This window comes from Nerophis ophidion, unplaced genomic scaffold (genome assembly GCF_033978795.1).
Source record: "Nerophis ophidion isolate RoL-2023_Sa unplaced genomic scaffold, RoL_Noph_v1.0 HiC_scaffold_32, whole genome shotgun sequence".
NCBI classification, from domain to species: Eukaryota; Metazoa; Chordata; class Actinopteri; order Syngnathiformes; family Syngnathidae; genus Nerophis; species Nerophis ophidion.
This window is the reverse complement of record NW_026906954.1, coordinates 839,389-865,480: the sequence shown is the minus strand read 5'-3', so window position 1 is coordinate 865,480 and position 26,092 is coordinate 839,389. Positions and strand designations below refer to the sequence as shown.

Sequence of the window (26,092 nt, the reverse complement as noted above, 5' to 3'; positions counted from 1 at the left end):
TATTTAATTTTAATAAACTAAATATATATTTAATATTAATACACTAAACATGTATTTAATATTCATAAACTAAACATGTATTTAACATTTTTACACTAAACATGTATTTAATATTAATACACTAAACAAGCATTTAATATTTATACACTAAACATGTATTTAATATTAATACAAAAACATGTATTTAATTTTAATAAACTAAACATGTATTTAATATTTATACACTAAACCTGTAGTTATTATTCATACACTAAACATGTATTTAATATTAATACACTAAACCTGTATTTAATATTTATACACTAAACATGTATTTAATATTTATACACTAAACATGTATTTAATATTTATACACTAAACATGTATTTAATATTTATACACTAAACATGTATTTAATATTTATACACTAAAGATGTATTTAATATTAATACAAAAACATGTATTTAATTTTAATACACTAAACATATATTTAATATTAATACACTAAACATGTATTTAACATTTATACACTAAACATGTTTTTAATATTAATACACTAAACATGTATTTAATATTAATACAAAAACATGTATTTAATTTTAATAAACTAAACATTTAATATTAATACACTAAACATGTATTTAATATTAATACACTAAACATGTATTTAATATTTATACACTAAACGTGTATTTAATATTTACACACTAAAAGTGTATTTAATATTTATATACTAAACATGTATTTAATATTAATAGACTAAACATGTAGTTATTATTCATACACTAAACATGTATTTAATATTAATACACTAAACATGTATTTAATATTAATACACTAAACATGTATTTAATATTTATACACTAAACATGTATTTAATATTAATACAAAAACATGTATTTAATTTTAATAAAGTAAACACATATTTAATATTAATACACTAAACCTGTATTTAATATTTCTACACTAAACATGTATTTAATATTAATACAAAAACATTTATTTAATTTTAATAAAGTAAACACATATTTAATATTCATACACCAAACATGTATTTAATATGCATACACTAAACATGTATTTAATATTCATACACTAAACATGTATTTAATATTAATACAAAAACATGTATTTAAGTTTAATAAACTAAACATATATTTAATATTAATACACTAAACATGTATTTAATATTTATACACAAACATGTATTTAATATTCATACACTAAACATGTATTTAATATTCATACACTAAACATGTATTTAATATTCATACACTAAACATGTATTTAATATTTATTCACTAAACATGTATTTAATATTAATACAAAAACATGTATTTAATTTTAATACACTAAACATATATTTAATATTAATACACTAAACATGTATTTAACATTTATACACTAAACATGTTTTTAATATTAATACACTAAACATGTATTTAATATTAATACAAAAACATGTATTTAATTTTAATACAAAAACATGTATTTAATTTTAATAAACTAAACATTTAATATTAATACACTAAACATGTATTTAATATTAATACACTAAACATGTATTTAATATTTATACACTAAATGTGTATTTAATATTTACACACTAAAAGTGTATTTAATATTTATATACTAAACATGTATTTAATATTAATAGACTAAACATGTAGTTATTATTCATACACTAAACATGTATTTAATATTAATACACTAAACATGTATTTAATATTTATACACTAAACATGTATTTAATATTAATACAAAAACATGTATTTAATTTTAATAAAGTAAACACATATTTAATATTAATACACTAAACCTGTATTTAATATTTATACACTAAACATGTATTTAATATTAATACAAAAACATTTATTTAATTTTAATAAAGTAAACACATATTTAATATTCATACACTAAACATGTATTTAATATTTTCACACTAAACTTATATTCAATATTCATACATTAAACATGTATTTAATATTCATAAACTAAACATGTAGTTATTATTCATACACTAAACATGTATTTAATATTAATACACTAAACATGTATTTAATATTTATACAATAAACATGTAGTTATTATTCATACACTAAACATGTATTTAATATAATACACTAAACATGTATTTAATATTTATACACTAAACATGTATTTAATATTTATACACTAAACATGTATTTAATATTAATACAAAAACATGTATTTAATTTTAATAAACTAAATATAAATTTAATATTAATACAGTAAACATGTATTTAATATTCATAAACTAAACATGTATTTAATATTCATACACTAAACGTGTATTTAATATTCATACACTAAACATGTAGTTATTATTCATACACTAAACATGTATTTAATATTAATACACCAAACCTGTATTTAATATTCATACACTAAACATGTATTTAATATTAATACACTAAACATGTATTTAATATTTATACACAAAACATGTATTTAATATTAATACACTAAATATGTATTTATTATATATCCACTAAACATGTATTTAATATTCATAAACTAAAAATTTATTTAATATTCATTCACTAAACTTGTATTTAATATTCATACACTAAACATGTATTTAATATTAATACAAAAACCTGTATTTAAGTTTAATAAACTAAACATATATTTAATATTAATACACTAAACATGTATTTAATTTTAATAAACTAAACATGTATTTAATATTAATACACTAAACCTGTAGTTATTATTCATACACTAAACATGTATTTAATATTAATACACTAAACCTGTATTTAATATTTATACACTAAACATGTATTTAATATTTATACACTAAACATGTATTTAATATTAATACAAAAACATGTATTTAATTTTAATAAACTAAACATGTATTTAATATTTATACACTAAACCTGTAGTTATTATTCATACACTAAACATGTATTTAATATTAATACACTAAACCTGTATTTAATATTTATACACTAAACATGTATTTAATATTTATACACTAAACATGTATTTAATATTTATACACTAAACATGTATTTAATATTTATACACTAAAGATGTATTTAATATTAATACAAAAACATGTATTTAATTTTAATACACTAAACATATATTTAATATTAATACACTAAACATGTATTTAACATTTATACACTAAACATGTTTTTAATATTAATACACTAAACATGTATTTAATATTAATACAAAAACATGTATTTAATTTTAATAAACTAAACATTTAATATTAATACACTAAACATGTATTTAATATTAATACACTAAACATGTATTTAATATTTATACACTAAACGTGTATTTAATATTTACACACTAAAAGTGTATTTATTTTTATATACTAAACATGTATTTAATATTAATAGACTAAACATGTAGTTATTATTCATACACTAAACATGTATTTAATATTAATACACTAAACATGTATTTAATATTAATACACTAAACATGTATTTAATATTTATACACTAAACATGTATTTAATATTAATACAAAAACATGTATTTAATTTTAATAAAGTAAACACATATTTAATATTAATACACTAAACCTGTATTTAATATTTCTACACTAAACATGTATTTAATATTAATACAAAAACATTTATTTAATTTTAATAAAGTAAACACATATTTAATATTCATACACCAAACATGTATTTAATATGCATACACTAAACATGTATTTAATATTCATACACTAAACATGTATTTAATATTAATACAAAAACATGTATTTAAGTTTAATAAACTAAACATATATTTAATATTAATACACTAAACATGTATTTAATATTTATACACAAACATGTATTTAATATTCATACACTAAACATGTATTTAATATTCATACACTAAACATGTATTTAATATTCATACACTAAACATGTATTTAATATTTATTCACTAAACATGTATTTAATATTAATACAAAAACATGTATTTAATTTTAATACACTAAACATATATTTAATATTAATACACTAAACATGTATTTAACATTTATACACTAAACATGTTTTTAATATTAATACACTAAACATGTATTTAATATTAATACAAAAACATGTATTTAATTTTAATACAAAAACATGTATTTAATTTTAATAAACTAAACATTTAATATTAATACACTAAACATGTATTTAATATTAATACACTAAACATGTATTTAATATTTATACACTAAATGTGTATTTAATATTTACACACTAAAAGTGTATTTAATATTTATATACTAAACATGTATTTAATATTAATAGACTAAACATGTAGTTATTATTCATACACTAAACATGTATTTAATATTAATACACTAAACATGTATTTAATATTTATACACTAAACATGTATTTAATATTAATACAAAAACATGTATTTAATTTTAATAAAGTAAACACATATTTAATATTAATACACTAAACCTGTATTTAATATTTATACACTAAACATGTATTTAATATTAATACAAAAACATTTATTTAATTTTAATAAAGTAAACACATATTTAATATTCATACACTAAACATGTATTTAATATTTTCACACTAAACTTATATTCAATATTCATACATTAAACATGTATTTAATATTCATAAACTAAACATGTAGTTATTATTCATACACTAAACATGTATTTAATATTAATACACTAAACATGTATTTAATATTTATACAATAAACATGTAGTTATTATTCATACACTAAACATGTATTTAATATTAATACACTAAACATGTATTTAATATTTATACACTAAACATGTATTTAATATTTATACACTAAACATGTATTTAATATTAATACAAAAACATGTATTTAATTTTAATAAACTAAATATAAATTTAATATTAATACAGTAAACATGTATTTAATATTCATAAACTAAACATGTATTTAATATTCATACACTAAACGTGTATTTAATATTCATACACTAAACATGTAGTTATTATTCATACACTAAACATGTATTTAATATTAATACACCAAACCTGTATTTAATATTCATACACTAAACATGTATTTAATATTAATACACTAAACATGTATTTAATATTTATACACAAAACATGTATTTAATATTAATACACTAAATATGTATTTATTATATATCCACTAAACATGTATTTAATATTCATAAACTAAAAATGTATTTAATATTCATACACTAAACTTGTATTTAATATTCATACACTAAACATGTATTTAATATTAATACAAAAACCTGTATTTAAGTTTAATAAACTAAACATATATTTAATATTAATACACTAAACATGTATTTAATTTTAATAAACTAAACATATATTTAATATTTATACACTAAACATATATTTAACATTTATACACTAAATATGTATTGAATATTCATACACTAAATATGTATTGAATATTCATACACTAAACATGTATTTAATATTCATAAACTAAACATGTATTTAATATTAATACACTAAACATGTATTTAATATTTATACACTAAACATGTATTTAATATTAATACAAAAACACATATTTAATTTTAATAAACTAAACATATATTTAATATTCATACACTAAACATGTATTTAACATTTATACACTTAACATGTATTTAATATTATTACACTAAACATGTATTTAATATTAATACACTAAGCATGTATTTAATATTAATACAAAAACATGTATTTAATTTTAATAAACTAAACATATATTTAATATTAATACACTAAACATGTATTTAATATTAATACAAAAACATGTATTTAATTTTAATAAACTAAACACATATTTAATATTAATACACTAAACATGTATTAAATATTCATACACTAAACATGTATTTAATATTCATTCAATTAACATGTAGTTATTATTCTTACACTTAATATGTATTTAATATTAATACAAAAACATGTATTTAATTTTAATAAACTAAACATATATTTAATATTAATACACTAAACATGTATTTAATATTGTTACACTAAACGTGTATTTACTATTTATACACTAAAAGTGTATTTAATATTAATACACTAAACATGTATTTAATATTAATACAAAAACATGTATTTAATTTTAATAAACTAAACATATATTTAATATTAATACACTAAACATGTATTTAATATTGTTACACTAAACGTGTATTTACTATTTATACACTAAAAGTGTATTTAATATTAATACACTAAACATGTATTTAATATTAATACAAAAACATGTATTTAATTTTAATAAACTAAACATATATTTAATATTAATACACTAAACATGTATGTAATATTAATACAAAAACATGCATTCAATTTTAATAAACTAAACACATATTTAATTTTAATAAACCAAACATATATTTAATATTAATACACTAAGCATGTATTTAATATTGTTACACTAAACGTGTATTTACTATTTATACACTAAAAGTGTATTTAATATTAATACACTAAACATGTATTTAATATTAATACACTAAACATGTATTTAATATTTAAACACTAAACATGTATTTAATATTCATACACTAAACATGTATTTAATATTAATACACTAAACATGTATTTAATATTTATACACTAAACATGTATTTAATATTAATACAAAACATGTATTTAATTTTAATAAACTAAATATATATTTAATATTAATACACTAAACATGTATTTAATATTCATAAACTAAACATGTATTTAACATTTTTACACTAAACATGTATTTAATATTAAAACACTAAACAAGCATTTAATATTTATACACTAAACATGTATTTAATATTAATACAAAAACATGTATTTAATTTTAATAAACTAAACATATATTTAATATTTATACACTAAACCTGTAGTTATTATTCATACACTAAACATGTATTTAATATTAATACACTAAACCTGTATTTAATATTTATACACTAAACATGTATTTAATATTTATACACTAAACATGTATTTAATATTTATACACTAAACATGTATTTAATATTTATACACTAAACATGTATTTAATATTAATACAAAAACATGTATTTAATTTTAATACACTAAACATATATTTAATATTAATACACTAAACATGTATTTAACATTTATACACTAAACATGTTTTTAATATTAATACACTAAACATGTATTTAATATTAATACAAAAACATGTATTTAATTTTAATAAACTAAACATTTAATATTAATACACTAAACATGTATTTAATATTAATACACTAAACATGTATTTAATATTTATACACTAAACGTGTATTTAATATTTACACACTAAAAGTGTATTTAATATTTATATACTAAACATGTATTTAATATTAATAGACTAAACATGTAGTTATTATTCATACACTAAACATGTATTTAATATTAATACACTAAACCTGTATTTAATATTTATACACTAAACATGTATTTAATATTAATACAAAAACATGTATTTAATTTTAATAAAGTAAACACATATTTAATATTAATAAACTAAACCTGTATTTAATATTTCTACACTAAACATGTATTTAATATTAATACAAAAACATTTATTTAATTTTAATAAAGTAAACACATATTTAATATTCATACACTAAACATGTATTTAATATGCATACACTAAACATGTATTTAATATTCATACACTAAACATGTATTTAATATTAATACAAAAACATGTATTTAAGTTTAATAAACTAAACATATATTTAATATTAATACACTAAACACGTATTTAATATTTATACACAAACATGTATTTAATATTCATACACTAAACATGTATTTAATATTCATACACTAAACATGTATTTAATATTTATACACTAAACATGTATTTAATATTAATACAAAAACATGTATTTAATTTTAATACACTAAACATATATTTAATATTAATACACTAAACATGTATTTAACATTTATACACTAAACATGTTTTTAATATTAATACACTAAACATGTATTTAATATTAATACAAAAACATGTATTTAATTTTAATACAAAAACATGTATTTTATTTTAATAAACTAAACATTTAATATTAATACACTAAACATGTATTTAATATTAATACACTAAACATGTATTTAATATTTATACACTAAACGTGTATTTAATATTTACACACTAAAAGTGTATTTAATATTTATATACTAAACATGTATTTAATATTAATAGACTAAACATGTAGTTATTATTCATACACTAAACATGTATTTAATATTAATACACTAAACATGTATTTAATATTTATACACTAAACATGTATTTAATATTAATACAAAAACATGTATTTAATTTTAATAAAGTAAACACATATTTAATATTAATACACTAAACCTGTATTTAATATTTATACACTAAACATGTATTTAATATTAATACAAAAACATTTATTTAATTTTAATAAAGTAAACAAATATTTAATATTCATACACTAAACATGTATTTAATATTTTCACACTAAACTTATATTCAATATTCATACATTAAACATGTATTTAATATTCATAAACTAAACATGTAGTTATTATTCATACACTAAACATGTATTTAATATTAATACACTAAACATGTATTTAATATTTATACAATAAACATGTAGTTATTATTCATACACTAAACATGTATTTAATATTTATACACTAAACATGTATTTAATATTTATACACTAAACATGTATTTAATATTAATACAAAAACATGTATTTAATTTTAATAAACTAAATATAAATTTAATATTAATACAGTAAACATGTATTTAATATTCATAAACTAAACATGTATTTAATATTTATACACTAAATGTGTATTTAATATTCATACACTAAACATGTAGTTATTATTCATACACTAAACATGTATTTAATATTAATACACTAAGCCTGTATTTAATATTCATACACTAAACATGTATTTAATATTAATACACTAAACATGTATTTAATATTTATACACAAAACATGTATTTAATATTAATACACTAAATATGTATTTATTATATATCCACTAAACATGTATTTAATATTCATAAACTAAAAATGTATTTAATATTCATACACTAAACTTGTATTTAATATTCATACACTAAACATGTATTTAATATTAATACAAAAACCTGTATTTAAGTTTAATAAACTAAACATATATTTAATATTAATACACTAAACATGTATTTAATTTTAATAAACTAAACATATATTTAATATTTATACACTAAACATATATTTAACATTTATACACTAAATATGTATTGAATATTCATACACTAAATATGTATTGAATATTCATACACTAAACATGTATTTAATATTCATAAACTAAACATGTATTTAATATTAATACACTAAACATGTATTTAATATTTATACACTAAACATGTATTTAATATTAATACAAAAACACATATTTAATTTTAATAAACTAAACATATATTTAATATTCATACACTAAACATGTATTTAACATTTATACACTTAACATGTATTTAATATTATTACACTAAACATGTATTTAATATTAATACACTAAGCATGTATTTAATATTAATACAAAAACATGTATTTAATTTTAATAAACTAAAAATATATTTAATATTAATACACTAAACATGTATTTAATATTAATACAAAAACATGTATTTAATTTTAATAAACTAAACACATATTTAATATTAATACACGAAACATGTATTAAATATTCATACACTAAACATGTATTTAATATTCATTCAATAAACATGTAGTTATTATTCTTACACTTAATATGTATTTAATATTAATACAAAAACATGTATTTAATTTTAATAAACTAAACATATATTTAATATTAATACACTAAACATGTATTTAATATTGTTACACTAAACGTGTATTTACTATTTATACACTAAAAGTGTATTTAATATTAATACACTAAACATGTATTTAATATTAATACAAAAACATGTATTTAATTTTAATAAACTAAACATATATTTAATATTAATACACTAAACATGTATGTAATATTAATACAAAAACATGTATTCAATTTTAATAAACTAAACACATATTTGATTTTAATAAACTAAACATATATTTAATATTAATACACTAAGCATGTATTTAATATTGTTACACTAAACGTGTATTTACTATTTATACACTAAACGTGTATTTAATATTAATACACTAAACATGTATTTAATATTAATACACTAAACATGTATTTAATATTTAAACACTAAACATGTATTTAATATTCATACACTAAACATGTATTTAATATTAATACACTAAACATGTATTTAATATTTATACACTAAACATGTATTTAATATGAATACAAAACATGTATTTAATTTTAATAAACTAAATATATATTTAATATTAATACACTAAACATGTATTTAATATTCATAAACTAAACATGTATTTAACATTTTTACACTAAACATGTATTTAATATTAATACACTAAACAAGCATTTAATATTTATACACTAAACATGTATTTAATATTAATACAAAAACATGTATTTATTTTTAATAAACTAAACATATATTTAATATTTATACACTAAACCTGTAGTTATTATTCATACACTAAACATGTATTTAATATTAATACACTAAACCTGTATTTAATATTTATACACTAAACATGTATTTAATATAAATACAAAAACATTTATTTAATTTTAATAAAGTAAACACATATTTAATATTAATACACTAAACATGTATTTAATATTCATACACTAAACATGTATTTAATATTCATACACTAAACATGTATTTAATATTAATACACTAAATATTTATTTATTATTTATCCACTAAACATGTATTTAATATTCATAAACTAAACATGTATTTAATATTCATACACTAAATGTGTATTTAATATTCATACACTAAACATGTATTTAATATTAATACACTAAATATTTATTTATTATTTATCCACTAAACATGTATTTAATATTCATAAACTAAACATGTATTTAATATTTATACACAAACATGTATTTAATATTCATACACTAAACATGTATTTAATATTCATACACTAAACATGTATTTAATATTCATACACTAAACATGTATTTAATATTTATACACTAAACATGTATTTAATATTAATACAAAAACATGTATTTAATTTTAATACACTAAACATATATTTAATATTAATACACTAAACATGTATTTAACATTTATACACTAAACATGTTTTTAATATTAATACACTAAACATGTATTTAATATTAATAAAATAAACATGTATTTAATATTTATACACTAAACGTGTATTTAATATTTATACACTAAAAGTGTATTTAATATTTATATACTAAACATGTATTTAATATTAATAGACTAAACATGTAGTTATTATTCATACACTAAACATGTATTTAATATTAATACACTAAACATGTATTTAATATTTATACACTAAACATGTATTTAATATTAATACAAAAACATGTATTTAATTTTAATAAAGTAAACACATATTTAATATTAATACACTAAACCTGTATTTAATATTTATACACTAAACATGTATTTAATATTAATACAAAAACATTTATTTAATTTTAATAAAGTAAACACATATTTAATATTCATACACTAAACATGTATTTAATATGCATACACTAAACATGTATTTAATATTCATACACTAAACATGTATTTAATATTCATACACTAAACATGTATTTAATATTTTCACACTAAACTTATATTCAATATTCATACATTAAACATGTATTTAATATTCATAAACTAAACATGTAGTTATTATTCATACACTAAACATGTATTTAATATTAATACACTAAACATGTATTTAATATTTATACAATAAACATGTAGTTATTATTCATACACTAAACATATATTTAATATTAATCCACTAAACATGTATTTAATATTTATACACTAAACATGTATCTAATATTTATACACTAAACATGTATTTAATATTAATACAAAAACATGTATTTAATTTTAATAAACTAAATATAAATTTAATATTAATACAGTAAACATGTATTTAATATTCATAAACTAAACATGTATTTAATATTCATACACTAAACATGTATTTAATATTCATACACTAAACATGTAGTTATTATTCATACACTAAACATGTATTTAATATTAATAAACTAAACCTGTATTTAATATTCATACACTAAACATGTATTTAATATTAATACACTAAACATGTATTTAATATTCATACACTAAACATGTATTTAATATTAATACACTAAACATGTATTTAATATTTATACACTAAACATGTATTTAATATTAATACAAAAACATGTATTTAATTTTAATAAACTAAACATATATTTAATATTTATACACTAAACATATATTTAACATTTATACACTAAACATGAATTTAATATTCATACACTAAACATTTAGTTATTATTTATACACTAAACATGTATTTAATATTAATACACTAAACATGTATTTAATATTCATACACTAAGCATGTATTTAATATTCATACATTAAACATGTATTTAATATTCATACACTAAACATGTATTTAATATTCATACATTAAACATGTATTTAATATTCATACATTAAACATGTATTAAATATTTATACACTAAACATGTATTTAATATTCATTCAATAAACATGTAGTTATTATTCTTACACTTAATATGTATTTAATATTAATACAAAAACATGTATTTAATTTTAATAAACTATACATATATTTAATATTAATACACTAAACATGTATCTAATATTGTTACACTAAACGTGTATTTACTATTAAAACACTAAACGTGTATTTATAATTAATACACTAAACATGTATTTAATATTTGTACACTAAACATGTATTTAATATTAATACACTAAACATGTATTCAATATTTATACACTAAACATGTATTTAATATTCATACACTAAACATGTATTTAATATTAATACACTAAACATGTATTTAATATTTATACACTAAACATGTATTTAATATTAATACAAAACATGTATTTAATTTTAATAAACTGAATATATATTTAATATTAATAAACTAAACATGTATTTAATATTCATAAACTAAACATGTATTTAACATTCATATACTAATCATATATTTAATATTCATTTAGTAAACATGTATCCTCTAAATAAGGCACACTTGGAAATAATGAATTTCTTTATGTGTGCAGTTGCGACAGGAGGCCACAGGAGGGCGCACGTTCCCTCTTAATATGCCCGGTCCTTTCCGTCTCTCTCTCTCTCCTTTTCCTTTTTTTTGGTTTCTTTTATTTTTTTTCTACATAAGTTTGGTTTCTCATACACTTATATTTATACACTAAACATGTATTTAATATTAATACAATAAACATGTATTTAATATTTATACACTAAACATGTATTTAATATTAATACAAAAACATGTATTTAATTTTAATACACTAAACATATATTTAATATTAATACACTAAACATGTATTCAACATTCATACACTAAACATGTATTTAACATTCATACACTAAACATGTTTTTAATATTAATACACTAAACATGTATTTAATATTAATACAAAAACATGTATTTAATTTTAATAAACCAAACATTTAATATTAATACACTAAACATGTATTTAATATTCATACACTAAACATGTAGTTATTATTCATACACTAAACATGTATTTAATATTAATACACTAAACCTGTATTTAATATTTATACACTAAACATGTATTTAATATTAATACACTAAACATGTATTTAATATCTATACACTAAACATGTATTTAATATTAATACACTAAATATGTATTTATTATATATCCACTAAACATGTATTTAATATTCATAAACTAAACATGTATTTAATATTCATACACTAAACGTGTATTTAACATTCATACACTAAACATGTATTTAATATTAATACAAAAACATGTATTTAAGTTTAATAAACTAAACATATATTTAATATTAATACACTAAACATGTATTTAATATGTATACAGTAAACATGTATTGAATATTCATACACTAAACATGTATTTAATATTTATACACTAAACATGTATTTAATATTAGTACAAAAAAATGTATTTAATTTTAATAAACTAAACATGTATTTAATATTCATACACTAAACATATATTTAATATTAATACACTAAAAATGTATTTAATATTGTTACACTAAACGTGTATTTACTATTTATACACTAAAAGTGTAATTAATATTAATACACTAAACATGTATTTAATATTAATACAAAAACATGTATTTAATTTTAATAAACTAAACATATATTTAATATTAATACACTAAACATGTATGTAATATTAATAAAAAAACATGTATTTAATTTTAATAAACTAAACACATATTTAATATTAATACACTAAACATGTATTAAATATTCATTCAATAAACATGTAGTTATTATTCTTACACTTAATATGTATTTAATATTAATACAAAAACATATATTTAATTTTAATAAACTAAACATATATTTAATATTATACACTAAGCATGTATTTAATATTGTTACACTAAACGTGTATTTACTATTTATACACTAAAAGTGTATTTAATATTAATACACTAAACATGTATTTAATATTTATACACTAAACATGTATTTAATATTTATACACTAAACATGTATTTAATATTAATACACTAAATATTTATTTATTATTTATCCACTAAACATATATTTAATATTCATAAACTAAACATGTATTTAATATTCATACACTAAATGTGTATTTAATATTCATACACTAAACATGTATTTAATATTAATACAAAAACATGTATTTAAGTTTAATAAACTAAACATATATTTAATATTAATACACTAAACATGTATTTAATATTTATACACAAACATATATTTAATATTAATACACTAAACATGTTTTTAATATTAATACACTAAACATGTATTTAATATTAATACAAAAACATGTATTTAATTTTAATAAACTAAACATTTAATATTAATACACTAAACATGTATTTAATATTGATACACTAAACATGTATTTAATATTCATACACTAAACATGTATTTAATATTCATACACTAAACATGTATTTAATATTTTCACACTAAACTTATATTCAATATTCATACATTAAACATGTATTTAATATTCATAAACTAAACATGTAGTTATTATTCATACACTAAACATGTATTTAATATTAATACACTAAACATGTATTTAATATTTATACAATAAACATGTAGTTATTATTCATACACTAAACATATATTTAATATTAATCCACTAAACATGTATTTAATATTTATACACTAAACATGTATCTAATATTTATACACTAAACATGTATTTAATATTAATACAAAAACATGTATTTAATTTTAATAAACTAAATATAAATTTAATATTAATACAGTAAACATGTATTTAATATTCATAAACTAAACATGTATTTAATATTCATACACTAAACATGTATTTAATATTCATACACTAAACATGTAGTTATTATTCATACACTAAACATGTATTTAATATTAATAAACTAAACCTGTATTTAATATTCATACACTAAACATGTATTTAATATTAATACACTAAACATGTATTTAATATTCATACACTAAACATGTATTTAATATTAATACACTAAACATGTATTTAATATTTATACACTAAACATGTATTTAATATTAATACAAAAACATGTATTTAATTTTAATAAACTAAACATATATTTAATATTTATACACTAAACATATATTTAACATTTATACACTAAACATGAATTTAATATTCATACACTAAACATTTAGTTATTATTTATACACTAAACATGTATTTAATATTAATACACTAAACATGTATTTAATATTCATACACTAAGCATGTATTTAATATTCATACATTAAACATGTATTCAATATTCATACACTAAACATGTATTTAATATTCATACATTAAACATGTATTTAATATTCATACATTAAACATGTATTAAATATTTATACACTAAACATGTATTTAATATTCATTCAATAAACATGTAGTTATTATTCTTACACTTAATATGTATTTAATATTAATACAAAAACATGTATTTAATTTTAATAAACTAAACATATATTTAATATTAATACACTAAACATGTATCTAATATTGTTACACTAAACGTGTATTTACTATTAAAACACTAAACGTGTATTTATAATTAATACACTAAACATGTATTTAATATTTGTACACTAAACATGTATTTAATATTAATACACTAAACATGTATTCAATATTTATACACTAAACATGTATTTAATATTCATACACTAAACATGTATTTAATATTAATACACTAAACATGTATTTAATATTTATACACTAAACATGTATTTAATATTAATACAAAACATGTATTTAATTTTAATAAACTAAATATATATTTAATATTAATAAACTAAACATGTATTTAATATTCATAAACTAAACATGTATTTAACATTCATATACTAATCATATATTTAATATTCATTTAGTAAACATGTATTTATTATCCTCTAAATAAGGCACACTTGGAAATAATGAATTTCTTTATGTGTGCGGTTGCGACAGGAGGCCACAGGAGGGCGCACGTTCCCTCTTAATATGCCCGGTCCTTTCCGTCTCTCTCTCTCTCTTTTTCCTTTTTTTTGGTTTCTTTTATTTTTTTTCTACATAAGTTTGGTTTCTCATACACTTATATTTATACACTAAACATGTATTTAATATTAATACAATAAACATGTATTTAATATTTATACACTAAACATGTATTTAATATTAATACAAAAACATGTATTTAATTTTAATACACTAAACATATATTTAATATTAATACACTAAACATGTATTCAACATTCATACACTAAACATGTATTTAACATTCATACACTAAACATGTTTTTAATATTAATACACTAAACATGTATTTAATATTAATACAAAAACATGTATTTAATTTTAATAAACCAAACATTTAATATTAATACACTAAACATGTATTTAATATTCATACACTAAACAAGTAGTTATTATTCATACACTAAACATGTATTTAATATTAATACACTAAACCTGTATTTAATATTTATACACTAAACATGTATTTAATATTAATACACTAAACATGTATTTAATATCTATACACTAAACATGTATTTAATATTAATACACTAAATATGTATTTATTATATATCCACTAAACATGTATTTAATATTCATAAACTAAACATGTATTTAATATTCATACACTAAACGTGTATTTAATATTCATACACTAAACATGTATTTAATATTAATACAAAAACATGTATTTAAGTTTAATAAACTAAACATATATTTAATATTCATACACTAAACATGTATTTAATATGTATACAGTAAACATGTATTGAATATTCATACACTAAACATGTATTTAATATTTATACACTAAACATGTATTTAATATTAGTACAAAAAAATGTATTTAATTTTAATAAACTAAACATGTATTTAATATTCATACACTAAACATATATTTAATATTAATACACTAAAAATGTATTTAATATTGTTACACTAAACGTGTATTTACTATTTATACACTAAAAGTGTAATTAATATTAATACACTAAACATGTATTTAATATTAATACAAAAACATGTATTTAATTTTAATAAACTAAACATATATTTAATATTAATACACTAAACATGTATGTAATATTAATAAAAAAACATGTATTTAATTTTAATAAACTAAACACATATTTAATATTAATACACTAAACATGTATTAAATATTCATACACTAAACATGTATTTAATATTCATTCAATAAACATGTAGTTATTATTCTTACACTTAATATGTATTTAATATTAATACAAAAACATATATTTAATTTTAATAAACTAAACATATATTTAATATTATACACTAAGCATGTATTTAATATTGTTACACTAAACGTGTATTTACTATTTATACACTAAAAGTGTATTTAATATTAATACACTAAACATGTATTTAATATTTATACACTAAACATGTATTTAATATTTATACACTAAACATGTATTTAATATTAATACACTAAATATTTATTTATTATTTATCCACTAAACATATATTTAATATTCATAAACTAAACATGTATTTAATATTCATACACTAAATGTGTATTTAATATTCATACACTAAACATGTATTTAATATTAATACAAAAACTTGTATTTAAGTTTAATAAACTAAACATATATTTAATATTAATACACTAAACATGTATTTAATATTTATACACAAACATATATTTAATATTAATACACTAAACATGTTTTTAATATTAATACACTAAACATGTATTTAATATTAATACAAAAACATGTATTTAATTTTAATAAACTAAACATTTAATATTAATACACTAAACATGTATTTAATATTGATACACTAAACATGTATTTAATATTAATACACTAAACATGTATTTAATATTTATACACTAAACGTGTATTTAATATTTATATACTAAACATGTATTTAATATTAATACACTAAACATGTAGTTATTATTCATACACTAAACATGTATTTAATATTTATACACGAAACATGTATTTAATATTAATACAAAAACATGTATTTAATTTTAATAAACTCAATATATATTTAATATTAATACACTAAACATGTATTTAATATTAATACACTAAACATGTATTTAATAATTATACACTAAAATGGAATTTAATAATAGACTAAACATGTATTTAATATTTTCACACTAAACTTGTATTTAATATTCATACACTAAACATGTATTTAATATTAATACACTAAACATGTATTTAATAATTATACACTAAACATGTAGTTATTATTCATACACTAAACATGTATTTAATATTTATACACTAAACATGTATTTAATATTAATACAAAAACATGTATTTAATATTTAAACACTAAACATGTATTTAATATTAATACAAAAACATGTATTTAATTTTAATACACTAAACATATATTTAATATTAATACACTAAACATGTATTTAACATTCATACACTAAACATGTATTTAACATTTATATACGAAACATGTTTTTAATATTAATACACTAAACATGTATTTAATATTAATACAAAAACATGTATTTAATTTTAATAAACTAAACATTTAATATTAATACACTAAACATGTATTTAATATTAATACACTAAACATGTATTTAATATTTATACACTAAACGTGTATTTAATATTTATACACTAAAAGTGTATTTAATATTTTTATACTAAACATGTATTTAATATTAATACACTAAACCTGTATTTAATATTCATACACTAAACATGTATTTAATATTAATACACTAAACATGTATTTAATATTAATACACTAAATATGTATTTATTATATATCCACTAAACATTTATTTAATATTCATAAACTAAACATGTATTTAATATTCATACACTAAACGTGTATTTAATATTCATACACTAAACATGTATTTAATATTAATACAAAAACCTGTAGTTAAGTTTAATAAACTAAAGATATATTTAATATTAATACACTAAACATGTATTTAATATTAATACACTAAATATGTATTTATTATATATCCACTAAACATGTATTGAATATTCATACACTAAACATGTATTTAATATGCATACACTAAACATGTATTTAATATTCATACACTAAACATGTATTTAATATTCATACACTAAACATGTATTTAATATTAATACACTCAACATGTATTTAATATTTCTACCATAAACATGTATTTAATATTAATACAAAAACATGTATTTAATTTTAATAAACTAAACATATATTTAATATTTGTACACTAAACATATATTTAACATTTATACACTAAACATGAATTTAATATTCATACACTAAACATTTAGTTATTATTTATACACTAAACTTGTATTTAATATTAATACACTAAACATGTATTTAATATTAATACACTAAACATGTATTTAATATTTATACACTAATCATGTATTTAATATTAATACTCTAATCATGTATTTAATATTCATACACTAAATATGTATTTAATATTTATACACTAAATATGTATTTAATATTTATACACGAAGCATGTATTTAATATTTATACACTAAACATGTATTTAATATTCATACATTAAACTAGTATTTAATATTCATACACTAAACATGTATTTAATATTCATACATTAAACATGTATTTAATATTTATACACTAAACATGTATTTAATATTCATACACTAAACATGTATTTAATATTAATACACTGAACATGTATTTAATAATCATATACTAAACATGTATTTAATATTTATACAAAAACATGTATTTAATTTTAATAAACTAAACATATATTTAATATTAATACACTAAACATGTATTTAATATTTATACACTAAACATGTATTTAATATTCATACACTAAACATGTAGTTATTATTTATACACTAAACATGTATTTAATATTAATACAGTAAACATGTATTTAATATTAATACACTAAACATGTATTTAATATTAATACAAAAACATGTATTTAATTTTAATAAACTAAATATATATTTAATATTAATCCACTAAACATGTATTTAATATTAATACACTAAACATGTATTTAATATTTATACAGTAAACATGTATTGAATATTCATACACTAAACATGTATTTAATATTCGTACACTAAACATGTATTTAATATTCAGACACTAAACATGTGTTTAATATTAATACACTAAACATGTGTTTAATATTAATACACTAAACATGTATTTAATATTTATACACTAAACATGTATTTAATATTAATACAAAAACATGTATTTAATTTTAATAAACTAAACATATATTTAATATTATTACACTAAACATGTATTTAATATCTATACACTGAACAATTATTTAATATTCATACGCTAAACATTTAGTTATTATTTATACACTAAACATGTATTTAATATTAATACACTAAACATGTATTTAATATTAATACACTAAACATGAATTTAATATTCATACATTAAACATGTATTTAATATTCATACACTAAACATGTATTTAATATTCGTACACGAAACATGTATTTAATATTTATACACTAAACATTTATTTAATATTCATACATTAAACATGTATTTAATATTCATACACTAAACATGTATTTAATATTTATACACTAAACATGTATTTAATATTCATACACTAAACATGTATTTAATATTTATACACTGAACGTGTATTTAATATTAATACACTAAACATGTATTTAATATTCATACACTAAACATGTATTTAATATTCATACACTAAACATGTATTTAATATTCATACACTGAACGTGTATTTAATATTAATACACTAAACATGTATTTAATATTCATACACTAAACATGCATTTAATATTCATACACTAAACATGTATTTAATACACTAAACATGTATTTAATATTCATACACTAAACATGTATTTAATATTCATACACTGAACGTGTATTTAATATTAATACACTAATCATGTATTTAATATTCATACACTAAACGTGTATTTAATATTCATACACTAAACATGTATTTAATATTCATACACTAAACATATATTTAATATTCATACACTAAACATGTATTTAATATCCATACACTAAACATGTATGTAATACACTAAACATGTATTTAATATTAATACACTAAACATGTATTTAATATTCATACACTAAACATGTATTTAATATTCATACACTAAACATGTATGTAATACACTAAACATGTATTTAATATTAATACACTAAACATGTATTTAATATTCATACACTAAACATGTATTTAATATTCATGCACTAAACATGTATTTAATATCCATACACTAAACATGTATTTAATAATAATACACTAAACATGTATTTAATATTTATACACTAAACATTTATTTAATATTTATACACTAAACATGGGGCTTCACGGTGGCAGAGGGGTTAGTGCGTCTGCCTCACAATACGAAGGTCCTGCAGTCCTGGGTTCAAATCCAGGCTCAAGATCTTTCTGTGTGGAGTTTGCATGTTTTCCCCGTGAATGCGTGGGTTCCCTCCGGGTACTCCGGCTTCCTCCCACTTCCAAAGACATGCACCTGGGGATAGGTTGATTGGCAACACTAAATGGTCCCTAGTGTGTGAATGTGAGTGTGAATGTTGTCTGTCTATCTGTGTTGGCCCTGCGATGAGGTGGCGACTTGTCCAGGGTGTACCCCGCCTTCTGCCCGATTGTAGCTGAGATAGGCGCCAGCGCCCCCCGCGACCCCGAAAGGGAATAAGCGGTAGAAAATGGATGGATGGACACTAAACATGTATTTAATATTAATACACTAAACATGTATTTAATATCCATACACTAAACATGTATTTAATATTCATACACTAAACATGTATTTAATATTAATACACTAAACATGTATTTAATATTCATACACCAAACATGTATTTAATATTTATACACTAAACATGTATTAAAAGCCACTACTAGCGACCACACAGTCTGATAGTTTATATATCAATGATGAAATATTAACATTGCAACACATGACAATATGGCCTTTTTAGTTGACTAAATTACAATTTTAAATTTCCCGGGAGTTTGGTCTTGAAAAGGTGGTGTAATGATGACGTGTACGCGTGACGTCACGGACTGTTAGGAAATATTAGCCCTGCGCACACACACAGCTAAAAGTCATCTGCTTTAACGGCCTAATTACACAGTATTTTGGACATCTGTGTTGCTGAATCTTTTGCAATTTGTTCAATTAATATTGGAGAAGTCAGAGTAGAAAGACGGAGTTGGGAAGCTTTAGCCTTTAGCCACACAAACATATGGTGATTCTTTGTTTAAAATTCACGGAGGTGAAACTTTACTATGGATGAGAGCGCAGTCAAGCGAACTTGAATCACGACGGAATGTCAACCAGCAGGTTTCGGTGGGAAAATTGTGGTAAAAAGTCAGTTCTTACCGGAGAAAAGCTGAGATTGTGCCGTCCATGAAGCTGCCGTCGACTTCCCTGAGACATGGCGTCAACACACCTGGAGCTGTAAAGTCCTATACTATTACTGCTACTGCTTGCCGAATATAAATGAAGCTAGTTCAGACGTGTGCAGCCGGCTAATAATTGATGTCCAAAATTGTGTCCATGTTTAACAAAAATATTTAATTTCATAAAGTCACATTTATATAACACACTTTGTACAAAAACAGAAAATACACGGGAGCAAACAAATACCAGCCTGGCAAAGTCAAAAACTGTTGCACCTCTACTCAGCAACACCTGAGCAAGATCCTGACTCCTCCCTAAATAGCCAGGTACTTGGCCTTGGAGCCAACCCCTTTAGTGACGTCATCAACTTGACAGACAGAAAGTGTATTTGGCTCTAACAACACCCGTGGACGTACACCTCCGACTATCAGGTACTATTAAACTCTCTAAAACACTAGCAACACAATAGAAAGATAAGGGATTGGAATCCGTCCCAATGCAATCGCGTTTTTGTTTTTTTTTACTTTTTTTTTATTTTTTTATTTTTTTTTAGTCTGTCGCTATCAATATCCTCAAACAGGAATCTTTCATCCTCGCTCAAATTAATGGGGAAATTGTCGTTTTCTCGGTCCGAATAGCTGTTTTTGTTGGAGGCGCCCATTCAAAACAATGTGAATGTGTGAGGAGACATCAACTTGTGACATCATCGTCTGCCACTTCCTGTACAGGCAGGGCTTTTCTCCAGTTGTCAACTTTATCCTCGATGTTCTCTACTAAATCCTTTCATCAACATGTGACATCATCGTCTGCGACTTCCTGTACAGGCAGGGCTTTTTCAGGAAGTACCAAAAGTTGCACACTTTATCCTCGATGTTCTCTACTAAATCCTTTCATCAACATGTGACGTCATCGTCTGCGACTTCCTGTACAGGCAGGGCTTTTCTCCAGTTGTAAACTTTATCATCGATGTTCTCTACTAAATCCTTTCAGCAGAAATATGGCAATATCGCGAAATGGTCAAGTATGACACATAGAATGGACCTGCTATCCCCCTTTAAATAAGAACATCTCATTTCAGTAGGCCTTTAATACTGATACACTAAACATGTATTTAATATTCATACACTAAACATGTATTTAATATTCATACACTAAACATGTATTTAATATTCATACACTAAACATGTATTTAATATTTATACACTAAACATGTATTTAATAATCATATACTAAAACATATTTAATTATATACTAATCATATATTTAATATTCATACATTGAACATGTATTTAATATGTATACACTAAACATTTAGTTATTATTTATACACTAAACATGTATTTAATATTAATACACTAAACATGTATTTAATAATCATACACTAAACATATCTTTATTTATATACTAATCATATATTCAATAATCATACAGTTGTTGAGTTGAGTTGTTTGATTTTTATTTTGAACCTGCATGCATACAACATGATACATCACACATGCATGCATACAACATGATACATCACACATGCATGCATACAACATGATACATCACACATGCATGCATACAACATGATACATCACACATGCATGCATACAACATGATACATCACACATGCATGCATACAACATGATACATCACACATGCATGCATACAACATGATACATCACACATACAACATGATACATCACACATACAACATGATACATCACACATGCATGCATACAACATGATACATCACACATGCATGCATACAACATGATACTTCACACATGCATGCATACAACATGATACATCACACATGCATGCATACAACATGATACATCACACATGCATGCATACAACATGATACATCACACATGCATGCATACAACATGATACATCACACATGCATGCATACAACATGATACATCACACATGCATGCATACAACATGATACATCACACGTGCACGTATACAATATGATACATCACACATGCACGCATACAACATGATAAATCACACATGCATGCATACAACATGATACATCACACATGCATGCATACAACATGATACATCACACATGCATGTATACAATATGATACATCACACATGCACGCATACAACATGATACATCACACATGCATGCATACAACATGATACATCACACATGCATGCATACAACATGATACATCACACATGCATGCATACAACATGATACATCACACATTCATGCATACAACATGATACATCACACATGCATGCATACAACATGATACATCACACATGCATGCATACAACATGATACATCACACATACAACATGATACATCACACATACACCATGATACATCACACATACAACATGATACATCACACATACAACATGATACATCACATGCATGCATACAACATGATACATCACACATACATGATACATCACACATTCATGCATACAACATGATACATCACACATGCATGCATACAACATGATACATCACACATGCATGCATACAACATGATACATCACACATGCACACATACAACATGATACATCACACATACAACATGATACATCACACATACACCATGATACATCACACATACAACATGATACATCACACATACAACATGATACATCACATGCATGCATACAACATGATACATCACACATACATGATACATCACACATACAACATGATACATCACACATGCATGCATACAACATGATACATCACACATACAACATGATACATCACACATGCATGCATACAACATGATACATCACACATGCATGCATACAACATGATACATCACACATGCATGCATACAACATGATACATCACACATGCATGCATACAACATGATACATCACACATACAACATGATACATCACATGCATGCATACAACATGATACATCACACATACAACATGATACATCACACATGCATGCATACAACATGATACATCACACATACAACATGATACATCACACATGCATGCATACAACATGATACATCACACATACAACATGATAC

The 26,092-nt window shown here is 19.7% G+C and overlaps 1 long non-coding RNA gene across 1 annotated transcript in view; it reads right to left on the bottom strand.

The window, feature by feature from the left end:
* Positions 1-23,541, bottom strand: part of LOC133546567 (uncharacterized) — a 33,357-nt gene extending 9,816 nt beyond the window's left edge. Inside the window, exon 1 of the long non-coding RNA XR_009805238.1 lies at positions 23,058-23,541. This is a non-coding gene — a long non-coding RNA (uncharacterized LOC133546567). The remainder of the gene's footprint in view (positions 1-23,057) is intronic.
* Positions 23,542-26,092: the final 2,551 nt, after the last annotated feature.